The sequence below is a fragment of the Siphateles boraxobius genome, unplaced genomic scaffold (assembly GCF_051911475.1).
Source record: "Siphateles boraxobius isolate OS27281-9 unplaced genomic scaffold, OSU_SipBor_1 13, whole genome shotgun sequence".
NCBI classification, from domain to species: Eukaryota; Metazoa; Chordata; class Actinopteri; order Cypriniformes; family Leuciscidae; genus Siphateles; species Siphateles boraxobius.
This window is the reverse complement of record NW_027508733.1, coordinates 20,555,135-20,565,367: the sequence shown is the minus strand read 5'-3', so window position 1 is coordinate 20,565,367 and position 10,233 is coordinate 20,555,135.

Here is a 10,233-nt window from a genome sequence, read left to right as displayed (position 1 = left end):
CACGTTGTCAAGTATGTTCTTTGCGCTTCACAAAACTAATTCAAGCTGTATTTGGTGTGCTACAGATTTGTTTGAGTACAGTACTGTTCATGACAGAAAGGGGGCAGTATAGTACATAGTAAAAAAAATTATATGATCAATAAGCTATGACAACAAATGTTTTTACAGTACTTTAGCTCATCAAAATAAGTTTAGCAATTTTTTATTTAAAAAAATTGTTATACAAGAGTCAACTCATTTTTAAAGTCAGTTTAATGTAATTAAAAAATCTAAGTTGATTGTAGGCCTACTTAAAGTACTTAATTTTTTTTTTACAATTTTAAATTTACAATATAATGTTTAAACCTAAAGGATCACCAAGCCATTTGCAGAGGAAACTGGAGTGAATCTTTTGCTCTTCATTATTCAGTCAATAGCGATGTTTCCATCCACAATTTATAGGCCTACACATTTTGTGATATTGCATTATAACGCTAGATGAAAACGCCAAGAATGTATGTGCTCAATTGAGTCAAACTTTTTATCCGAAAAGAAAATGTGCGTATAAACTATGTTGGAAACACATTTACCGAATAAGTTCCTAGTTGTTCATCAAAAAAATACATTTTGCGATGGGACTGCATAACTGGACCAACCAGTGGACCTATCTTTTTGCAGAGCATCTGAAATGCCTGAGTATAATTACCTCCCAGAACTGTCTTACACGACTGCATTCCCAAACAACAGCCATCCGCCTCCAAAAACAAGATAACATTAATGCGTTCCGTCTGTGCGTTCTGAGGCACGAGTAATTTTGTTATATGAATTTATTATATACAGGGGCTTCTCCTACTGCAGCAACTTCCATTTTTCTTAGTGTTATTTAGCACCAGTTTATCAGGAAGTGATGATTTTGTTGTCTTCGGCTTACTGGATGGAAACATTGCTTTATTCGCAAATATTTTTTGCGATATTCCAATTGCATAAGTTAAATTCGTAACTTTAGATTGAAACCTAGCTAATGACACCAATTCTTGTGCAAGATATACTCTTTTTCCTTTTTATTTACCCATATTGCATTTGTTTCTTGTTTGTGCATCTTCAAGCCTCGTAGCTGTTATACTAATTTTCAACCTACTCAAGTTGCCTTCATATGCATTTTCTAGATCCCTAAAAACTGATAAGCAGGTACTGACAAGCCAACAACTGCTAGACTACACTGCAAGAAGAAACATCCTACAGACGGTGGACGTTGTGGAGTTAAAGGCCTATATTTGCTTAAGTGCAGGGTAATTTGGGTACTATATGCTTGTGCTGACTGGAGTTTTACGAGACTGAACCACATGCGTCTTTATGAACGTCAGACGTATAGCGTGGCAACATGCTAAAGCTTGCTCCAGTGGCAAATTTTCAGAATTGGCAGAGAACACTTGCAGAAAGTAGTAATCGAAAGTTGTTTTTTGGGTTCACTAGTTTGTTTAAATTGTTACTTGCACTGCATAACTTGCATGTTTTTATTATATGTTTGTGATGAATTGCTTATGACTAGTTGAACAAACAGAATAAAAAAACAATGGAGACATTCAAAAGTCTTATTTTTATTTTTTGACAGACTGACAGTGTCGGAAATCAGTGTGGCAAAGTTAGATATTTTAAGATTACTTATGGTTTAAGGAACCACAAGGTTCTATTTATGTCCCAAAATGGTTCCCTTGTTGCCATCTTTTGTTTCTACATCTCAAGTGTGAGTATAGCCTCTATTCTTAAACTTCCTCTACGGGATAGTCCTAATTACTGTTCTGCAGTCTCAAAAAGAGACAGTTTTCCCTAGCAAAACTTTTCATAATAATTTAAAAACCTCTGAGTATATTCAACTTTACAAGAAGATATCCCAATGGCACCAAAGGGTTTTTGAAGAAATAGTTTACCAAATTGGAATAAAATGATCTAGCAATGTCAATAAAAAAAATCCACCATTGTCCACATTATTTTTTTATGTAAAAGTGAGCATGGCCATTGTGCAATGTGCAAGGCCTCTGGTGTCATCCACTTTGAGTAATATTTTTTAAAAAAACATCCGCCATGCTGTTTGATATTGCAAACTGGCATTTTTAAAATCATTTTAATTATAACCATAAGCACACATAGTTTTAATTCTTACTGTACTTTATGTATCTATAGCGGCTAATGAAATGAAGGTCTCACATCACAGAAACATCGTAAAATAAAGTGGATAGGACAAGTGTTCATTTCTGTATTCATTTTTGCAGTTTAGCTCCAATCTGCTTCAATGCAGCTGCCCACAAGTTCTTGTCATTCTGAAGACTTTGATTAGATGGTCCAGGTGTGTTTAAGGAGTCTAGCTAAACCATTGTTCCAGGAGGTCAAACTTCTTGCAGTGTTTAGCCCCAGCACATCTGCCTGAAAATTTCTAGTTATCCGAAAGACCTTGATTAGCTGGTTCAGGTGTGTTTTATTGGTGTTGGAGCTAAACACGGCTGGAAGGTGGCCCTCCAGGGGCAGGATTGGACACCCCTGAGCTAAACTCTGCAGGAATGTCCCTCTTGGAAAAGAATTGGACCCTTTTGTTTACGGGGTCAGTGGTTTCCAACCCTGGTCCTGGAGTACCCCCAGTATTAGTAAAGACACCAAGACCTTGATGGCTATGCAGTGTTGGGGGTACACCAGGACTAGGGTTGGGTACCACTTTGCATAGGTGTCACATTAATGCTTGATAGATCTGCAGGAGGACAATCAACTGTAAAAGTGCAGCTTAAAGCTCTGACCTGGTTTTGCTTGCAGTCTGCAGGGGTTCAGACTATCAAGAGGCTGTGAGATACTGCACGCAGGCCGTGAGTGGGCGGAGGCCTGACGCTCACGCCTACACAGACATACGGACCAGCGCAGTTCTGCGACCAGTTCTCCAATTACTGGAATTGACTACGGCTCGAGTTCTGAGAAAAGTATCCGGTCTTAGGTCAGTCTTATAGGGCTGTTTCTCGATGTAGACCCTACACCACATCCTTTTTTGTCACTCCCACCCACACTTGCAAAGGTGCCTTCAAATAGAACGTAGAGCAAGCATTCTAGAGAAACCTGCAAATCCACATCACACCTCAAAACCTTGAGGTTGAACTTTGTCAGCTTTGCTCTAGTGATACATAACCCTGATTGCCATCTCAAGTAATCAACTATACATTTGGGCATTTAAGATGGCGTCCCCTTGTAAGTCTTTCACATAAGTCATACTGACTATCTTTTGTTTTTTTCTTGTGGTACTAAATGGATTAGTGATTAAATAAGGACTCCCCCAGTCTTGTTTTGACTGTTTATCCTTTACAAGTGAGTCCCTGCCAGTAAATGTCATTACTAGATCATCTGGCTGCAAATAGTATCTTTCCAGAGATATTAGTTACCAGACTTTTACCTCCGGGGGTCCTACGCAAGCTAAGCAATGGAGATGACTGGGAATGCTAATGGCTGACCTTCTCCAGGTATTATAGACCTACTTGGTCCAGACAAACACATAGTCCTCCACAAACCATAGCAGAGAGGTAGGTATGACATGCTTTTTATTTATTGCAAGGAAAGGACAAGCTAACTTTCTTTGAATCTCCCTCATGCTAACAGTGACGTTTGTTGTGGTCTTGCGTTCCACACAGCAAAGTGTCACATTCCAGAAGGGTGAGGTTGTTAAATCAGTTGACTGGGAAAGCAAGGGTGAGGCGTGGGCACATGGGTCTCTTGTAGAGTGAAACCCTGTACACCAACTCTACAGCACAGTTTCAGTAAAACTGTTTGATGGCTCATAACATAAATTCGTTTGATGTACTTTAAATGGTTTTTTTTTATTATTATTTATACATTTGTATCATTAGATATTTTGGAAGAGTAAGAGTAAGTTGAAACCCAATACTTTCAATTAAGTGTAATAAATAAATAAAAAGAGCGCAATAAATTCTGGGGTAGGCAATGCGGCGAAGGATTCATCTGTTGTATCCTTAATTTCATGGGAAATGAAGAACGCATTTGGAGGTCGCCTTCGATTGCGACAGCCTTTGCCATGCTGCGGCGACGCAATCGGCCTTCGAAGGATGCAGCCTCTGAATTGGGACCCAGCTCATGTCACCTGTCAAGTGTCTAGTCTTAAACTTACCAATCAAGAAGCACTTTACTTTACCACCTCCATCACTTTTTTTCCTATGTAAGGTATTTAGCTGGAAAAAAGCTCTGATTTTTTTCCCCTTAAATGCAAAACATTGCCCCTTAGAATGCATTACACAGTGGAATCAACCCTGCAGCACTGCATGGAAAACCAAAAAGGGAAAACCCAGTTGTCACATAGACCTACTGTTTAGCTAAAGAGAGAGAAAAAAAGTAAATTCGTAAAGTAAGTTTGATTCCCAGGGCACACAGACTGATAGAATGTAAACCTTTAATGCACAGCAAAAGGCTGTTCACAAAGAAGTGTATTCACAAAGTTTCTGCATTCCACAGCACTGCAGCTGCTTTAAGATTATTTTTCTATGTATACATGCACAAGGTGGACATGATTGATTGTTGCACTTGAGTCTTCTGCAGTGTCTCCCGCATGAGTGCTGCATTTTTTGAATGCTGTATCAAGTTAGAAGTTCAACTTCTAAAAAAAAAATCCATCTCGCCTTATTCTTTCATTCAATTACATATTTGCTCATTTTGTCTGGCCTTTGTTTTGTAAGTGTTGGTCTACGTACACATGCATCAGATGCCGTTGGCTGTTTTATCGTTTCTCTGATTTTTCATCGTCTCACGCCAAGAGTGCTATGTTTTTACTTCATTGTGTTAGCAAGTTAAAAGTATTTACTACTTTGAGACCCCTTCAGAGTTTTGTTGCGCTCTGTCTTGCTTGCAAGAATGCATCCTGTAGGAACACACCCTAACTCCTGCACTACCAGCTCTCAATAATTGTGGTTTAGCAAGTCGCGTTGTGTGTAGTAGCCACTGCGCTGAACGTATAATTCACAATAATATGCTTTGCATTTGGGAGGGTTTCAAGCTTTAATTGTTTCCATGGCATTGGAACATCCCTTATTTTCATAATTAATAGTTCAAAATTAGTATATTCATTTGAAAGGCCTATAGTAAATATAGATTCAAATGTATCATCCTGTCCTTACCCAACATGTTACTTGTGCTGGTTTCCTAATCACATGTCTTAATGCTGAAGCACTAGGAAAATATGTCATCATGCTAGTTTCCATCCAGCACTACCCAAGTAGACATAGCACCATTTACACACTTGTGCAGTCCCGGACTTTGGTGCAAGGCCCCACACCCACATGCAAATGTATGACGCTTTCCAGTGCTGGCAGACAGCAGATCAAACACAACCATGAGCCCAGCCATTGATCTAATTCTGTCAGCTGGCCCGGTATTAGCAGGTGGTTGGGTGGGGAAGGTTGGGCTGTTAGGCGAGGTCAGGAATGCACTGACTGTAGGCACTAGATGGAAAACGACGCCAGTTGGTCCCTTATTTTCATGGTGAACATATTGATAAGTATGTAATAATCATAACGAGAAGTAATGATGCAGTATGCAAACTAGCCTTATACAAAGCCAAAAACGAAGGCTTGAGACAGTGAACTTCTTTATGTTTACCACCTTGTTGCCCTTTCACCAAGTTATGCTGTGACGATCCCTCTGAGGAAATGCTCCCAGAAACTCCCGACTTGTCATCATTCCAGAAAGATAACGTGCATGCTAAGGCTAGCTTTCACATTTCCTGTACTAACTCAAACTAATAAAGTTTCTGGTGCCTCAGATTTAGGGTGACTTGGAGCAAAAAGATCCGTTGTGCACTGGGGAACAACTGGACATGATTTACTAATTTATAACTGACTGATTGACACATCTTAACTGTTTAGCCATGGTGTTATGTAGCATGCATTTTATCAAAGTGGTTACATGTTGATAAGGTATTACATGGGCCAAAAATACTGGGTTCAATCCAGGACAATCCCCCAAATAGATCGCCTCTTAGAATTCACAAGGCCTCAGATTAAGGGAAGTCACTACATGTAATAAGTAGAAGGTTGCTGGTGTGGTTTTGCAGTAAGATATTTAAGTATGAATACCTAATGGACAGTGTGCAATATCAGTGTACAAAAGGTCTAATGAACCTTCAGTGTGTTGACGCACTGCACTTGTAACCCATCCAACAAATGATGCACCAAAGAGACTAATACAGTCCATGTTTAGTCATGTCGAGGTATAACAGATCAGAATATTTGATATGTGCAGCAGTTCTAGTGCCTAGCAGTTCATTTGTCAAAGAGGTCTAATTTTGTACTCTTGTTAACCTATCTGGCACCAAGCACGAGGATGTGTTTACATGCAGCGCTATGTTAATGGTATGCTAATGTTTCTGAGGATTTATTCACCTCACTACCTCTTAGTATAATGGCCTGGTTTCACAGACAGATCACAAAATGATGATGTAAAGCAATCTAAAGAATGCTTGATGCAACTTCTTAGCATAGCCTATTAGCCCCTGCTGGTAGATGTTGTAACTATACCATATTTCTTCAATGACAGTTTTTTTAACCTCACTTTTTTTTTCAGTGCTGCTTTTGACATCACAACTCAGGATAATCTCCAGTGAACAGTTCAGGACTGTACAGTCTGTATGTTTATCTACGTCATTTTGCTTGCAGCTCTAGAGTGATTAGTCACATGGCTTCCTGCAGATACAAGTGCTCATGAGTAAATACGACAAATTTCACATTACATACTTCCACGGGGTTTCACACAAGCCAAGCAAGTGCCATTGAGATGACTGTGAATGCAAAAGGATAGCTTTCTTCAGGAAAACTTATGTGGATATAATAGCTAAATGCAAACTTTTTCATTATTTGTGGCATGGTTCTTTGTTTTTAATTTGTCATGTAAAGTACACTGTAATTCTATTCAGTTTTGATCCAAACAGTTTTGTATTCTAAAATTCTTGCTTCATAATATCTTTGCAGCTGTTTGAATATCAACTAATGAGGAACTGAAAGGACCAAAGAAGAATTAATTTGCATGAACAAATTACACTTTTCCTTTGAAAAGAAGTAGTATAAGGATATATTGAAACCTTTTCTTTTCTGGTATATAAGCACTAGGTAATATTATTATATATTTTTAATGATGAACCTGACCAACTCTTGAGTATCTTAACCGAAATAAATATCAGACACTTTTAATATTTCTGTTGACTTCTGAAGTCACCAATTAAGCAACATAAAGAACATTTTCACATTACATTCTCTACAGAGACTGCAATCAAGTTCAGAAACCGGATTAACTTGTCTAGGAAACAACAATGTTTCAGTCTTCGATTAATCCATCTATTTCCAAGAAAACTTCATAGAGGTCATAAGCTGATTCCTTCTGCCACTATGTGGGAAGTTGTAAAAGTAAACAACCTCATTGGCCCTTATGTAAATGCTTTACCGGATGGACACAACTGAACTCTCTGTGGTGAACTCGAACAGCACAGTGAAATGAGGAAGTAAGCAATAATGCACATTAGTGCGAAAAGCCAGTCGTGGGGATTGTGGCTCAGAGACAGAGACGGGAAATAATGGGATTCTTGTGAGGTGTATGCTTCTATTTTTAAAATCTGAATGGATGCAGGATGACCAAGCTTCGTACTGTACGTCACAGATGGAATCAGAGGGCCAGAATTACCTTCCATATCAATGATTAGATTACCACAAACAGCGGATACAGGTGAAATGTCAGTGTGCCACGCTGCCCCAGTGCATTGCTTCTCTATAGAGGCAGTGTTCTGATTAAATTAGCCTAACGTGGGAAGTTGCTAATCCGAGCCAACCCAGGATTAAGCCTGCAGGACATCGAGAGTACATGGGAGAATGCATGTTTAAGTGTGGGTTGCTGAGTGGGTGGTGGATAACAAGGGTTTGCGGAGAACAAATAAACCTTGCTGAACATGAGGCTAACAAAGATACCCCTGTAATTTCGCTTTGTCTTCATTTATCATATTGTAGAATATAAAATGAAATGTGGATTAATAACAAGCAATACACACTTGATTTGCTCTGGAATTTGGCTGACAAGTTGGTCGAATTCTCTTGTGTTTATTCTCGGTTTCCATAAAGGAGTGCTTTTTCATTTATAATGTGGTCAAGCTCTGCAGGTGGCTACTTATGAAAGACTATACAAATGCAATATGCCTACAGAGCTACTAAGGCCTGGAACAAAAGATGTAATATTGTGATTATATATCAAAAATACCTGCATCAGTGGGCTCATGATTAGCTGGAGATTAACCACTCTAAATAATAAAAAAAGCATTGAAGCTTGTTTCCGCCACTGAATAAAAAACAAAGAAAAGATAATTGCTACTTTTTATCTTGCAATTCCGTCTTTTTTTCTCAGAATTGCATGATAAACTCACAATTTCGAGTTACAAAGTCAGAATTGTGAGATATAAATGTCATAATCTATACAAGTTATTTTAGTTCCTCAATGCTGATTGGCTGAGGGCCTCAGTATCAACTTCTCATTACATTATTCTCTGGAAATCTTGATTCTCATTGGTTAATCACGGCATTCACATGTCAGATATTTCAGCAGTTAAGTCCAAATCTTCTGAAGAGACACGGTCGCTTTATATGATGAACAGATTGAATTTAGGCTTGTATTCCCATATAAACATTCAACAACGAATTGGTCAATTTGTTTTATACAGGAAGTGGAAGCTTTAAGATATAGGCCTTATAGATGGCTAGGTAACTCAGATCAATAGTTAATGTCCACATATTTATTTATTTGGATGAGTAAGCCCCATTATATGTAGAGTCAGCTGTCAATATCTCAAAATAGATATAATAAATGGATCACGGTTTCCACAAATATATGAAGCAGCACAACTGCTGTTATTGATAGTAAAAAGTGTTACCAGAGCTACAACTCAGCATATTAAAATGATTTGTGACTGAACATGTGACTGAATGGAGTAATGGCTTCTGAAAATTCAGCTTTGCTTTGTTATCACAGGAATAAATGACATTTTAAAATATATTGAAAACTGAAAACAGTCAACACACACACACACACAATATTTCCCACACCCTGTTGGAGGAAATACACCTGCAAAGTTTGTTGCAACGCACTTTGTTGTCTTTTCGCTTCATAACCTTTAGGGTGGATGTGTAACTATCTCTTGTGTAATTTCTGTGTTCCCACAGTACTCATTTATCCCCAACTTCCTGCTGACAGATCTATGAGCCACGGCCCTGTGCTCTGACAGGCATGTCCTAATGCGTCCCTCTCTGTTTCAACAAAGGAATCGGGGGGTAAACAACAATCGGAATGGGCTGTTGAAAATTTCTTGAACGTGTATATGGGAACCGGAGTGACTTTGATGGTATGGAATGCTTCTCACCCACACATGTACAGACGCCCACATATGTCCCACACATGTCTCATATTTGAATACGCATAAAGATTACTCATTGTATGTGACACTTCAAGATCCTTCACATCCACCCATTCCATTTAAAGACAGACATTCTAGCATGAATAAGGCTAATTGATTCATGGGAAGCTGTTTAATTGGCAAGAGCAAACAACCTCTTCAAAAAAATTCCCTTTAGGGTGGAAAAGCAGCTAAACGTTCTTACAACACATTGTGTCAGCTTATTAGGAGGACAACAAAGAATTAATTATTCATCCACAATTTGTTTTCAGGTTTACGGTCTCCACTTTGACGCATCACCGCTTCGAAAAGGTGACGAGGGAAGGTTTATATGAAACATATATCAGTGTTGTAGTATTGTAGGACATTTAGAAGAAACCAATCAGAGTCAGACATAAAAATATAAATGGATAATCATTATCTTGATACTACTCTGTAAAAAAGTTGCCGCCTTAAATTTTTAAGTACAATCAACTTGGATGTTTAAGTCATTGCAACTTAAATTACATTAAACTGACTTTAAAAATGAGTCGAATCTTGTATACCTTAATCAAAAAGTTATGAAAATTGCTTAACTTATTTTAATGAGCCATAACATTGATCATTTCATTTTTTACATTGTATATATATTTAATCAATTTCTGTATATGCACATTAAAGTCATGGCTACAAAATAGCTGCTGAACATTTCCACTATTATTTCTCCTAAAACAATTAGTAACCATTTTGTGGCATTTATGAAAAAACCGTTGATCTAATAAGAATATAGAATTAGGGTGGTGATTTTAGTT